Genomic DNA, 15,767 nt, shown 5'->3' on the forward strand with positions numbered 1-15,767 from the left:
AATCTCCAGATAGCTACTGATTTCTCTAGCAATTTATTCTTTGACACACTCGTTCTTTGAGAGTGTGTTATTTAATCTCCATGTTTGTGTATGTTCTCATTCTTTGGTGGTTATAGAGATCCACCTTCATCCCACTGTGATCAGAGAAAGTGCTTTGAATAATTTTAATGTTCTTAAATTTATCAAGACCTTTTTTGTGCCCCAGCATATGATCTATCCTGGAGAATGTTCCATGAGCTCCAGAGAAGAATGTATATCCTTGTGCTTTGGGATGAAATGACCTATAAATGTCTGTTAGGTCTAATTCATTTATCAAATTATTTAACTTCTCTATTTCCTTGTTGATTTTCTGTCTGGTTGTTCTCTCTATAGAGGAGAGGCTATATGAAGTCCCCTACTATTGTTGAAACATCTATCGCTTCCTTCAGTTTTGCCACTGACTGTCTCATGTACTTTGGAGCTCCTTGATTGGGAGCATAAACATTTATGATTGTTATATCTTCTTGGCAAATTGACCCTTTAGTTAGCATATAGTGTCCTTCTTTGTCTGTTATCATGTCTTTATATTTGAAGCCTATTTTGTCTGATATTAGTATAGCTACTCCTGCTTTCTTTTGGTTACAACTTGCATGGAAAATCATTTCCCATCCTTTCACTTTCAATCTATTTGTATCCTTGTGTCTAAGATGAGTACTTGTAAGCAGCATATAGCTGGATTATATTTCTTAGTCCATTCTTCCAATCTGTATCTTTTTATTGGTAAGTTTAGTCTGTTAACATTCAGAGTTATTACTGAAAAGGCATTTCTTGAATCCACCATCTTATCTTTTTTATTTGTCAGATCTATATATTCTTCTCCCTCTTTTTTTTTTGTATTCTTTTAATTACCCTTAGTGGTACTCTTCAATTCTGGGCCCTCCTCTAGACCTCTCTCTCCTGTCTTTTTTTCCAGCTGGCAAAAATTCTTTTAGTATTTCTTGTATGGTCAGTCTGTTGTTGAGAAATTTTTTCAGGACTTCTTTGCCTGTGAAAACTTTAATCTCTCCCTCAATTTTGAAGGACAATTTGGCTGGGTACAGAATTCTTGGCTGGAAGTCTTTCTCTTTCAGGATCTTGAATATATCATACCACTTCCTTCTTGCCTCCAGGTTGCTATTTAAGTAGTCTGAACTCAGTCTTATTTGGTTTCTCTTGTATGTAATATATTGTTTTTCTCTTGATGCTTTCAGAATTTTCTGCTTCTCTTCAGTATTTGACAGATTGTGCCTTGGGGGAGGCCTATTTGGATTTATTCTGTTTGAAGTTTGTTGGGCTTCTTTGACTTGTATATTTATGTCTTTTTTGAGGGTTGGAAAGTTTTCCCCCATTATATCCTCAACAATTCTTCCTAGTCCTTTACTCCTCTTTCTCCTGGGATAACAATGATTCTTACATTTGCACACTTTGTTTTGTCTTTCATTTCCCTGAGATCCAATTCAATTTTTCCATCTTTTTTGCTGTTTGCTGTTTTGAGTCTTTGAGATCAGTTATCCTGTCCTCTATATCACTTATTCTTTCTTCTGTCTCTTCAAATCTAGTGTTGTGTGCCTCTAGTATGTTTTTTATTTGGTCAACAGAGTCTTTAATCTCTGTGATATCTGCTATTTTTCTATTTATTCTTTCAAATTCCTCTTTATGTTCTTCTACTGTCTTCTTGATCTCCTTTATTTCATTTGCTATCAATAAGTGGCGTTGTATGAACGTCTTTGATTCGTTGTTCTAGTGTCTGTGTCTCCTCTGGTGTCTTAGTTTGGTCATTAGGCAGGGCTATATCTGTCACATTGTGATATTATTGGTGATCTTCTGCTGTCTTCATGGCATGTAAATATCTTGATTAATTTAATTCGGGAGTTTATTTCTTTCAGTAGTCTAAGGCCTTGTGTTTGCATGATGGTTGTACAGCACGGAGCAGGGTATGGGGTGGCACACTCAGTGTGGTGATTTGTTTCAGAGCAGGTATAGGCACAGGTTGGGGATGTTATGCTGATGCTTGTGAACATGGGTGCCCAGCAGCCTGGGAGGATGCAACTGTCCAAGTTCACTGGTCTGGAGGGATTAACCCTGGTGTGCACAAACCTGGTGTGTGCTGGTCTAATGCAAGGGGCCCTTTTTGCACATGCATAGAGCTGTGGCAGCAGGTCAACATTATGCATTCATGGAACAGGGGCAGATGTGACTCAGTTGCACAGGTCAGCACTTTCTCAGAGCTGGGAAGTATGGCTGAAGGCCGTGTGCATGCATGGTTCTAGGACTGCTGTACAGTGCAGGTCCCAGAGCTGAATGATGTGATTGAGGGCTTGTGTGTATGCATGGGTCTGGGACTGCCGTAAATAGGTGAGTAGAGCTTGGTGGGGGTGGGGGGTGCAGGGGTAGCCTAGGTATGGAGGTTAGTGCCCGAAACATTTATGTGCTTGCAGGAAACAGGGAGGAGGAGATGGTGCTTGGGAGGAGTGCAGGAGAGATGGGTTGTGCTGCACTTGGGGTGGGGTTGTGGGGCATGTACGTGCGTGGGGGCTGGGGGGGTGGGAGCACCCAGAGTGTGGGGAATGGGAACGGGTGACAGGGTTTGGGTGTGTAGGGTGTGGGGTGAGTCACCGGTCACAGGGCTGTGCTTATGAGGGTAGTGGGGCCAAGGACTGCAGCCTGGCTTACTTCCTAGTCCCAGGCTCCCATCCGTGCACTCCCATGGGCTCAACGCCTCCATGTCAGGCTCCAGCTTTCTGCCTCTCAGTTTCTCGGCCTCTGCAACCAGGCCTGCTCCATGTGGTACAGAAGGCTCTCCTAGGTCAGCTGCATTCCCAAATCACCACCTCAGATGCCCTCCTGTACCTTCTCTAACTTTGCCATGGGGCAGGGCTGATCTTGAGCTACTCTATTTGGCCACCTTCCTGTAAGTCCTGAAGAGAGTTTTTAATAGAGCCATGTTAGTTGTATTCTGTAATATTTGGTGTTCATTTAAATATCTAAACACTTACTAGTTTTTATGCTATTGTATATATAAAAGAAAGCTGATTTGCCTTTGAGTATTTTACTCAAATCAGAAAAATGCACATGATTCATAATTGTGCATTTGCTGCTTGACAATCTTTCCAATACTTGGTTGTGGGCATCTTTCAGTGTTCATTAATAAGAATATACTCATGTGCTCCAAAAATGTGCATTATTTGAGAGTAAACACAAACTAGGTGCCCACATAATCTGTACACAGTATGATCATACCATACATTTTATTTTCTAGAAATGCTGTGACCCACTTCTCAATTTTGCAAAAGAAGAATGATTTTTAAATGATTTTAATATATACTGCATGCCTGTTCAGAACTAGATGGATCTACATTCAAATATTATTTCTAAAGTTAAACAATATGTGGAAATTATTTTTACCCAGTTAAACTCTAGTTTTCCAATGTAAGTTCTAATGTTTTAACTCAATGAAAGTATTTCCCAGAGACTTGAATAATAGCAAGAAATATAATTACCATCAAACAAAAAAATACTGTAGTCAAGGATTCAAATGAGTAATTTTTAGCTTCCTTGTTAAATCATAAAAGGTACTCAAGTTTGTATCTATTTTTAAATGCTAATATCATAAGGAAACAAAAAATTCTTAAATATAGGATGTCTCTGTTAAGAGATACAGATTTATTAACACATTTCAGCCAAGATTCAATGGGAAGCTTTGATTGCTGTTCTAACAACAAATAAATTGGTAGCCTTTCCAATAAATAAATGAAAAATACTTTTGAACAACTCTCTCCATTTTTATTTGAGTTTCCTTGTGAACCATTTCCTTTGAAAGGTCACATATCACACTGCAAATGCAGTCAATATTTGTTGATTGGCTGCCTCTGAGAAATTGTTTTGCACTAATGTGGAATTTTGGACACTGTGTCTAGACATTTGCTTATTCAACTAGAACTTGGGGCTTCTTGGGACTCATCCTGGTTCTTGTACTCTCTGCTCAGCCCTGGATGGATCGCTGCCTCGCCCCAGAGCCTTAGTTTTGAGATCTGTCAAGCAGGATGAAAGCCTGCCAGCCTTTCCATCTATGGTTTTATACAGCTCTCTGAGCTGGGGAAAAAACATTAGCCTCCAAGGACTCTTGTGAGATCTAAATAGATGATGTTGAAGCTCCTTAGAAGACAGATGCTATGCTAGCAGATGTAAGGCACTTTTATGATGTAATTGAAAACTCCTATAAAAGTATTACAAACAAGATAAAATGCATGACTGCCTATATAAAGATTGAATGTTCAGTATAGCATAACTTGTTTTTTCTGATTATAAAAATAATACAAATTGAGTTTGGAAAATACAAAAAAATATATAAAGAAGATAATAAAAACACACCAAAAATTCTCCACACAAAGATAGTTGAAAATGCAACAAAAAATTGAGGTTGTTCATTCCTTTTTCCCTCAAGAGAATAATACTCAGAATAACATGCATCATCAAACAGGTTCTTTGTTGAATTTAAAGCATTAATATAAGTGTTCATGATTTTCTTCCTGTATCCCTAAGAAATGCACCAAGCCCCCTCCACAATATTGATATGTTTCGAGGGGTTAATTTAAAGTGTAATATATATACATACATATGTCATATATAATATGCAAAAACCTTTCTGTTATATCCACCTAGACTCTTTCACTTTACATGTGGGTCCCTACCCTCAGTCATTCCTCTTCCATTATCCCTCCAGTCAAACGGAAACAGTAATTTTTAGACTCAATCTGTACTTTCTGGCCTCTAGGTCTTTGTCCATGCCTTCTCCTCCATCTGTGAGGCTGTCCATATCTCTATGTTTAAATCCTATGATGCCAAACCATGAGGTTAGAGCATGGGCTTTGGACCAGTCTGGTATCAAATTCTGAACCTGCTGCTGACTATGGGATCTAAGCAAGTTATTTATCTTCTTTGTGCCTCTGTTTCCTCATCTGGAAAATGAAGATAGTAATGGTCCTTACATCATAGGTATCTTATGATGAGCAAATGTGTTAAAAATATGTGAGGAATCTCCAAACTCAACTTGTAGAAAGTATTCAGAAAAAATTATACATCCATGCACTTCCCCCCCAAAAAACCCAAACAAGCAAAACACACAAACAAAAATTAAACAAATGGTACTGCAATAATGGATACTCACATGGAAAAATAATGAAATGTGACCCTGCCATACAGCATACAGAAAAAAAAAAAACCTTCTGTGGGAGGTGTTGGATGTATATATTCATTTATGCAACTTAATTGAAATATATTCATGCACCAGACAATCGGATATATTTTAATCAAATGAGAAAGCAAAATATTTTTTCCACATCTCGATAGCTTATTAACTAACTTTAAGGGTACGTCCTACAAAGACCAGGAACCCTATCTTATTCTTCATTGCCTTCTAACACCTAGCACATAGTATGTGTTTTTGTTTGTTGACTGCTGTTGGAATGCAATATACCAGAAATGGAATAGCATTTTAAAAAGGAATTTATCAAGTTATAAGTTTATAGTTCTAAGGCCATGTTTCCCCTTTTAAAGGACTCCAACAAACTAATCAAGACCTACCTTGAATGGGTAAAGTCACATCTCAATCTAATCAAAAGGCCACACCCACAACTGGGTGCGTCACATCTCCAGGGAAACAATCCAATCAAAGGTTTCCACTCTAAAACAACACATCTGACCCCACAAGATTGGATTAAGATTAAAACATGGCTTTTCTGGGGTAAGTAATAGTTTCAAACTAGTACAATATATGTTCTACAAAAAATGAAAATAACTCTAAGAATAAGTGGGTTAAACTCTGATTATGTTATAGCAGTGGTCCATGTATCTGTGGGCTCACAATAGTACCTACTATTTCTCTCACTGTCTACTTTGAACCAGACACGGCATTTTGACGCATTTCCCCTCATAGCCCCTGGACAAAAACTAACTTCAAGAGGCGAAACTATAACTATAATAAAAGAACAATAATTGTCATGAATTTGGGCTAGGTATCTAAATAGGTGAAGCATGCAGGGATTTCTTAGAACAATGAAACTATTCTGTATGTTACTGTAATGGTAAATATATCACACTATGTACTTCACAGCATAAGGAGCAAACCTTAATGCATACAAATTAAAGACAAAACATTTAAGAGGTCTAGGTATCCCAGGATGGAATGTAGAATGTGACAAAACACTCTAACTGTATTACAAATACATGAAACACTTTCACTGATAGGGGTTCAGGGAAAAGGAGCTGGCCTAACCTTAGACATGAGTGAAGTCTGTAAGACTAGAAGCAAAAGAAAGTGTACATAACTATACATAAACACTACATACAGTTTGTATCAACTCTAGTCAATAAAGTTGTTTCCTACCACTATACATGTTTATTGAACAATTGAGTAAGCAAATAGGATGGTTTCTCACTTTTGGAGTATAAGTTTACAGATAAGCAAGGAGAAGAGGCTAGAATGATCCATGCAGTAATGGATTAGGGTCAGTGACCTTAGTAAAAAGTTAATAGAGACACAGATGTTTATATTTGGAAACATTTCTAGTTATGTGTCTATACATGGGTTAATATTCACACATGTATCTCCTTGCTTGGTCAGCCGAAAGGACCTGGAAGCAATGACACCCCAGTAGAAACAAGAACACCTAATAGCAGATCCTGGTTTCTAAAACCACTCTTCATTAATAGGAACCAGGACTTCTTGGAGAAATGAGTGATTCTAGGACCAGGGCAGAAAAAAATACCATGAATTTGAAGCATGTCATAGTGCCAGAAATTAAGGAAATGCTTTTAAAAACTCACAAAAGGCTCTCTGCTCCTCCCTGCTCAACAGACAGCTTCATCTTTTTTGTGCAATGCCAGCCACATCTCTGAGACACGATGGTGAAGGTCAGAATAAACAGATTTGGCCATATTGGGTGCCTGGTCACTAGGGCTTCTGTAAACTCTGGCAAAGTGTAGGTTGTTGCCATCAATGACCCCTTCAGTGACCTCGACTACAAGGTCTACAAGTTCCAGTATGATTCCACTCATGGCAAATTCAAAGGCACTGCCAAGGTTGAGAACAGGAAGCTTGTCATCAATGGGAATCCCATTACTATCTTCCAGGAGCGAGATCCCACCAACATCAAATGCGGTGAGGCGGGTGCTGAATATGTTGTGGAGTCCACTGGTGTCTTCACAACCATAGAGAAGTTTGGGGCTTGCTTGAAGGTGGCACCAAAAGAGTCATCATCTCTGCCCCTACAGCTGATGCCCCCATGCTTGTGATGGGTGTGAACCATGAGAAGTGTGACAACTCCCTCAAGATTGTCAGCAATGCTTCCTGCACCACCAACTGCCTGGCCCCCTTGGCCAAGGTCATCCATGACAACTTTGGCATTGTGGAGGGACTCATGACTACCGTCCATGCCATCACTGCCACCCAGAAGACTGTGGATGGCCCTTTGGGGAAAATGTGGCATGACGGCTGCGGGCTGCCCAGAATATCATCCCTGCATCTACTGGTGCTGCCAAGGCAGTAGACAGGGTCATCCCAGGTCTGAATGGGAAGCTCACTGGCATGGCCTTCTGCATCTCCACCCCTAATATGTCCATCATGAATCTGACCTGCTGGTTGGAGAAAGCGGCCAAGTATGAAGACATTAAGTAGGTGGTAAAGCAGGAGTCAGAGGGCCCCTGAAAGGGCATTCTGGGCTATACTAAGGACCAGGTTGTCTCCTGTGACTTCAACATTGACACCTACTCTTCCACTTTTGATGCTGGGGCTGGCATTGCCCTCAACGATCAATTCCTGGTATGACAATGAATTTGACTACAGCAACAGGATGTTGGACCTTATGGTCTACATGACATCTAAGCAGTAAGAGCCTCTGGACAACCAGTCCCAGTGACAGCATGAGAGAAAGAGAGGCTGTCAGCTGCAGGGGAGTCCTGGCCCCATTCAATCCCCAGTACTGAGAATCACCTGTCCTCTACAGTTTCCATCCCAGATCCTCTGGAGAAGGGGAGGAACTGAGAGTCCTACCTTGTCACTTTCAACAATAAAGTACAACCAGCCAAAAAAAACCTCTCAAAAACAAACAAACAAAAAGCCACCTAATTAAGTGTATGTCAAAAGGAAACAGGAGTTGGCTAAAAGAGTTGGAGGGACAAAGCTGGAATAATTTGAGCAATAAAATAAACACATCAATATTGAATTATAACCCAAAGAATAAAATAAATACCCACATGTCCACACTACTAAAAATAAATGATTGAAAAAAAAAAAAGGGTAGGCCATTGTGGCTCAGCAGGTAGAGTTCTCACCTGTCATGCCAGAAACCCGAGTTCAATTCCCAGTGCCCGCCCATGCAAAATAAATAAATAAATAAATAAATAAATGATTGGGGATCAAGAGAGCAGAGTGAGATGCTTCAGGGCTCTGTCCCACCACAAAAGTTTTGAACATCCAGCAAGAACTGGCAAAAACATCTTTCTCAAAGCTACAGAAAGCAGTCAAGGGACTGCAGTAACAGGAAGAGCACTGAATCAAGAAAAAGCCTACCTCAGAGCTGTAGGCTCTTCTAGTGCCCTGTCTGGCCCCTCCCTCAGCTCAGTGTGAAGCCAGCCCACGCTCCCAGTGTTGATCCCTGGTGCCGGTTCCAAAAGGAGCAGAGTAATCTTTGGGTACATACTGAGAACATGTATGTCTGACCTAATCTGTCTAGTGGTGGCCTGAGGGACTTGCCGTACCAGAACACGCTGTGTAGAAAGCCCTGTGGCCCATAGAGCTCTCTTACAGAATGCTGTGGGAAAGCAGTCAAGTTGTGCTGCTTGAGGCAAGGAATTGCTGGCTGTAGGGCATAGAGTGCTGTGCCCAGGACCATGAGGAAACTATTTCCTGAGAAAGAGGGAATATCTGGGACCCTCTAAATGGGGGAACTCCCAGAGCCACCTGCACATGCCCAAGACAAGATACATACAGGCCCTTCACTTCAGCCTGGAGCTATTTTTTAAACTCATATGGTTAAACCCTGAAAGAGAGTGCAGGTCAATCTGCAAACATTAGAAAATGTGTTTTCCTTTTTCCTTCTTCTTCTTCTTTTTTTTTTTTTTTGTTAGCTCCTGGCTTTCAAGGAAAGCTTTATCATAACATTAACTGGATACAAGCTTAAGGAATAGAAGCCTCAAAATCTAAGTTCCAGCAATAACATATTAAGGTATTAAAAATGCCAAGGCTTGCACAAAAGGTTACAACACATATCATGAAATGGGAAGTAATGGCTCAGGCACGGGAGAAGATTAAAGCATTGGAAACCATAAATTAAGGGGAAAAGGTATGGAACTTACCAAATGAAGAATTTTTTTAAATGGTCCTAAATATCCCCAAAGAGCTAACAGAAAACATGGGCAAAGAACTAAAGGAAATCAGGAAAACAATAGATGAAAACAAAGAGACTATCAATAGAAAGATGGAAATTATGAAAAGAACCAAACAGAGGTGAAGACCACAGTAGCAGAAATTAAAAATTCCTTAGGAGGGTTTCAACAACAGATTGGAGCTGGCAGAAGAAAAAATTAGAGAACTTGAAAAAAAGACAATAGAGATCATTCAGTCTGAGGAGCAGAAAGAAGGATGAAGAAAAGTGAGCAGAGTCTAAGGAACCTGTGGGACACCATCAAGCACCCCAATATACACACTGTGGGAGTCCCAGAAGAAGAAGAAAGAGGGAATGGGGTAGAAAGAAAATTCAAAGAAATCATGGCTGACAATTTCCTAAACTTAACAAAAGACATGAATATATCTATCCAAGAGGCTAAACAAACTCCAAACAGGGTAAAACCAAACAGACACATGCTGCAGTATATTTTATTCAAACTGTCAAATGCCAAAGATAAAGAGAGAATTCTGAAAGCAGCAAAAGAGAAGCAAGGTATCACATAAAAGGGAGCCTCAATAAACATATATCAATTTCTCATTGGAAACCATGGAGATAAGAAAGCAGTGGGATGACATATTTAAAGTGTTGGAGGCAAAAAAAAATGCCAACAAAGAATTCCATATCCAGCAAAATGATCTTTCAAAGATGAGGGAGAGATTAAGACATTCCCAGATATACAAAAGCTGAGGGAGATCATCACCACTAGACCAGCACTACAAGAGATGCTAAAGAGAATTCTGCAGGTTGAAAGGAAAGGACATTAGACAACAGATCAAAGTCACATGAAGATATAAAGATCTCTGGTAAGGGTAATGATATGGGTAAATACAAATTTCAGTACATTTTATTTTTGCTTTGTAAACTCCACTTGGTACTTGCTATATGATCTAAAAGGCAAATGTATAAGATATGATGAGAAATTGTGGTTTGGGGCTCATGATGTATAAACATGCTATTTGTGACAAGAACTACATAAAGATGGAGGGATGGAGAGATATAAGAACATGGTTTGTGTATAAAATTAAAGTTAAGTTAGTATCAAATCAAAGGAGATATTATAGATCTAGGATGTTATATTTACACTCCATGATAACTATAAAGAATTTCAGAGAACATGCAAGCTTATAAAGACAGAAATCAGTATGAATTGTTAGGGGTGAAAGATGGGGGCATAAGGAGTTAATACATAGTCGGCATAGGGTTTCTGTTTGGGGAGGAGGGAAAGTTTCAGTTATGGAAGATTGTGAGGATACCACAACATCGTGGATGTGATTAATTCCATTGTATGGTGTGTTTAGGAGTGACTGAAATGGGAAAGTTTATATTATATATCTGTTCTCACAAGTTCAAAAAGAAAAAAACAAGTAAAGAGACAATGACAATTAAGTGCAATACATGATCCTCGATGGAATCTAGCAAGGGAAGAAAAAGGCTAAAAGGAACTGGAATATAGACTGTGAGCTTTATATCAAATGTTAAATTTCTTAAACTTGATAAATTGCTAAGGTGGTAACATATGTGAATATCTTTGTTCTTAGGAAATATACATGCAGTATTGTGTTCATGGAGCACTGATATACACAACCTACATTCAAGTAATCAGAAAATGAATTAATAGATAAAAAGATGGATAATAGTGTGGTGGTTTGAAGCTTTATGTACCCAGTGAAACATGTTCTTGAATATAATCCGTTCCCCTGTGGGTGTGAACCATGTAAGTAAGACCTTTTGATGAGGTTACTTCAGTTAAGGTGTGACCCACATCAATCAGGATAGCTTTTAATCCTATTACTGGAGACCTTATAAGTGGAATGAACTTCAGACAAAGAGAGAGAAAGCTATGGAAGCAAGAAGCTGAAACTGATGAAACCCTGAAGGGAAAGGAAAGACCAGTAGACACAGCCATGTGCCTTGCCATGTGACAGTGGGGACAAGAGTCAACAGCAGCTGGTCAGAGAGAAAGCATCAACTTGGTATTGACTTGATTTGGACATCTTCCTGGCCTTAAAACTGTAAGTTAATTTCATGGTATTTGTATTAAGCAGCCTAGGAAATTAAAATGATAGATAGATTGATAGATGATAGATAGATAGATAGATAGATAGATAGATAGATAGATAGATAGACAGACAGACAGACAGACAAATGGGAAGGAGGGAGGGAGGGAGAGAGGAAGGAAGGAAGGAAGGAAGGAAGGAAGGAAGGAAGGAAGGAAGGAAGGAAGGAAGGCAGGAGGGAAGGAAGAATGGAAGGAAGGGAAAAACAGCAACTGGGGCAAAATTTCAAAATCGATGGACCTGGGTGTCTAGGGGTGGGGAAGAAGGAGTATGTTGGACTTTTCTGTATGTGGTTTGTATTATTTTTGTAACTGTTTCATAAGTTTGAACATGTTTCAAAATACATTGGGGAAAAAACAAATGATTGGAATAACAGATAAATAGGGGAGGAAAGACAAATCGCCCATGCAGTTTTCCAAATTATTTGTGTAGATAATTTGCCCTCAAGGAGGCAAAACTTAACTCCCCATTTTTAAGCATGGGCTGTGCCTGGGAATGTCCCTCCAAAGAGTACACTATGGAAAGTGGGTAAAAGTGACTTTGCATTGGAGAAACCTGGCAAACAGATAAGGTCAGTATATCAATGTCTTGTGGATAGCATGTGTCCTTGGTATGATGTGATGAGAATGTCACTTTCCCTCTGTAGTCTTTCTGTCATGCACCCATAACCCCAGGTTAACCATGAGGAAAACATCCAACAAACCCCAATTCAGGGAAATTGTACAAAAACTGACCAATACACCTCAAAACTGTCAACGTCCTCAAAAATGAGGAGAATCTCAAAAACTGTAAAAGCCAAGAAGAGTCTAAGGAGATAAGATGACAAGTTAAGGCAGCAACTTGGAGGGGATCCTGGAACAGAAAAAAAGGACAGCAGATAAAATATAAAATTAGAGAAATATGGATAAAGTATTGAATTTAATAATTGTATTAATATTGGTTCTTTAATTGTGACAAATGTGCCATACTAATATAAGATAATAATACTAGGGGAAACTGGCTATGGGGTATATGGAAACTCTCTACTATTTTCACAACTTCTCTATAAATCTAGATCTGTCTTAAAATATAATGTTTATTTTTTAATATAATTTCAAAGTCAAATTTTATAAATTTTACATGAAAATAAGGAAAGGGTTATACCACATCTCATCCAGCTGAGCTTAATAATGCTTCCCCATTAACTCTCTCTCTATTCTCTCCAGTCTCATCCTTCCGCATTGTCCCAACCAGTTCTCTGCCTTCAATATTTGATTGTAACCCTATCCTCCTCCCACTGCAACATATATAGCTCCTAAAAATCTCCAAGCAATTCAGTCTTGTCCTCAGCTCTCGTGTACACTCAGCAGAACAAATTCCCATACTTAACTGAGTAGCATTCAAACCTTGCTCCTCAAGCATATCCCTTGGATATTTTAGCTCTCCAGTCTTATTCACTTCAGGGAGATGTTAAAAAATGCTTTCATTTTTGTGCATGGTTACCAGAGACATTCCAAAACAACCAAAGTAGAAAATTTATATGGAGGAAGCTCCTAAATCCTAACCTCAACCCAACAGAGAAAATGTCCAAAAACCTGTAAGATCGAAGGACTAGATTTTATGATGCTCAATCACGATTGCCATTAAAAATTACAAAATAAAGAAAGAGGGCTCCAAGTGCAGGTGCTTAACAAGCTGAGAGGTAAAATGGATGCAGCCAAGCAAACAGAAAAGGCAAACCGGAGGGAAGAGTTTCCGATTGAATCCTAGGCAACTCTGTGCTGAATCAGACTCTTGACAGTGGGTGCTGTGTTACCTATGCAGAAGCCAGGACCACAGGACTGAGTTCTTCCTCAGCTATGGTGATGGATTGTGCAGACTCATGTAATCAGTTTCCTGATTCCTCTGGGTAAACAGCAGCCACCTGTAAAAGAACCCGACAGAGCCAGGAGAGCCCAGGGTAATCAGAAGGCAGCCGAGCCTTAAGTGTCTGAGACCTCTGCCACATTCCTATTATCCTCTCTCTACCCACTCAGAATGCAGTAGGCAGAGAAGGCAGTACATTAACTCTTTGAAGCTGTTGGACCTTTTACGAAACCAGAGCAGGAATGCCTTTTAATGATTAACTAGCTTATGGTATAAGTTAGTGACACCTGCCAGAAAGAAGAGAAATAACAAAGTGAATGATACTGTTCTTAAAAGGACCATTATACATAAATGTACATGAGGGTGCATTTCTGAAATGATAGTTTTCAAAAAAAGTCTTCAGTGTTTTCAAGGTGTTTTTGTTTTATGGAACTGTGCCAGTTTGAAATTATTATGTTCTCCAAAAATGCCATGTTTTAATTCTGATCCAATCTTGGGGGCAGACCTCCGATTAAGGGTTTAAGCTTTGATTGGATGACTTCCATAGAGATGTGACATGCCCAGTTGTGGGTGCGACCTTTTGATTAGACGGAGATGGAACTCTGCCCATTCAGGGATGGTCTACATTATTTTAGTAGAGTCCTTGAAAAGGGGAAACATTTTGGAGCAATCTCAGATGCAGACACTTGGAGAACAGTTGTTTCAGAGTTGACCGAGACATGGATGTTTTTAGATACCTGGAGTGCTGATGGAGAGAGCAGATGCCTAGACATGGGCAGAGCCCAGCAGACATCACCGTGTGCCTTCCTATGAGAAGCTAAGCAAGCCAGAGCCCAGAGTTGTGTTCCAGAAGAACTAAGCGGAACTTAAAATTTGTAAACTTATAACATAATAAATACCCTTTATAAAAGACTGTTCCATTTCTGGTATATTATATTCTGGCAGCATAACAAACTAATACAGAAGCAAACCCACAGTTTCACTTAGTGCTAACTCTGCAGTAAAGGTTCAGAACCCCCATCACAATCCTCTGCATTCTCACACCTATCTGCAGCTTGCTGGTACTGGCTGGCCTCCCACTATTGAGGCTTCTGGAGAAAAAGGACAGCCTGCACTGACTGCCAGAAGGAGGCAGAGCAGTAACCAAGGACCTGTTGTATCAGAAAGTTGGGGAACCAGCGTGGGTAGGAGCAGAGTTTCGGGAATCAAGAACAGACCTACACAGGAATTGGTATGAACCAGAGATAATTAGGGACCCAGGCCTAAAATCTTCAAACCCTAAACTCATACATTGGCCATACTACTGTGCCATGATGCATGTAGAACAGCAAACCATTGAATTTTTCTAGTCTTTGTGCATTTCCTCCTTCAAGGGCAGGGGGCATAGATCCTACTTCTTGCTGGAATAAATTGCAAGGATTTGGGGCCACGTTTTACAACTGCCACAGTAGCTATTATTATTAACAGCTGTGAGCTTCAAGTAGTCTTACTGCCCAACCATGTTCTAAGGAAGCCCAAGCCACACGAAGAGGCCACATGGAAACACTTCAGTCACCAATCCCAGCTGAGCCTGTTCTTTAGCCAGCTGGGCCCAGGCACCAGATGCATGAAGCCATCTCAGAAGCGTGTCGTACAGTCCCAGCTATTCCAGCCCTCAGGCATTTGAATTATCCAACTGAAGTCCCAAATACCATGGAGTATTTTTCCTGCTGTGCTCTTTTCAAATTTCTGGGTCACAGAATCCACAAACATAATAAGAAGGCTGATGTTAGAACACACCAAGTTTTGAGGTGGTTTGTTACTCAGCCATAGATCATTGGGGCTGACATTTATTAAGCACTTATTCTGTACTAATATTCTGCATGTGTTCTCTAATCCTGACTACAATGATGTTAAGGGTTGAATTTTTTTCCCCCAAAAAGATATTTTCAAGTCCTAACCTCTGATCCCACAAATATGGACCTATTTGGAAAAAGGATGTTTGAAGATGCGATTAAAATGAGGACTACACTCTCTCTAAGCCCAACTCTGCAAGTGAAATCTTTGCCCTCCCTACCCTACGTGGGACATGACATCCAGGGGTGAAAGTCTCCCTGGCGGCATGGGAGATAACTCCCAGAGATGAGTCTGGCTCTAGCACTGTGGGATCAAAAATTCCATCCTGACCAAAAGGGGGAAAAGAGTGTCATGGTCAGGTTCATGTGTCAACTTGGCCAGGTGGTGGTACCTGTTTGTCTGGTTGGACAAGTGCTGGCCTTTCTGTTGCTATGAGGACATTTCATAGAATTAGATCATGATCAGGTCAGCTACATCCACAGCTGATTCCATTTGTAATCAGCAAAGGGGGGTGTCTTCTGCCATTGATGACATTTAATCTAATCAATGGAAGGCTTTTAAGGAA

General features: G+C 40.0%; 1 pseudogene; it reads left to right on the forward strand.

The window, feature by feature from the left end:
• The first annotated feature begins 6,921 nt into the window (after nt 1–6,921).
• On the forward strand, nt 6,922–7,907 carry LOC143663563 (glyceraldehyde-3-phosphate dehydrogenase pseudogene; annotated as a pseudogene).
• The last annotated feature ends 7,860 nt before the right edge of the window (nt 7,908–15,767 follow it).

Source organism: Tamandua tetradactyla, chromosome 19 (assembly GCF_023851605.1).
Source record: "Tamandua tetradactyla isolate mTamTet1 chromosome 19, mTamTet1.pri, whole genome shotgun sequence".
Lineage (NCBI taxonomy): Eukaryota > Metazoa > Chordata > Mammalia > Pilosa > Myrmecophagidae > Tamandua > Tamandua tetradactyla.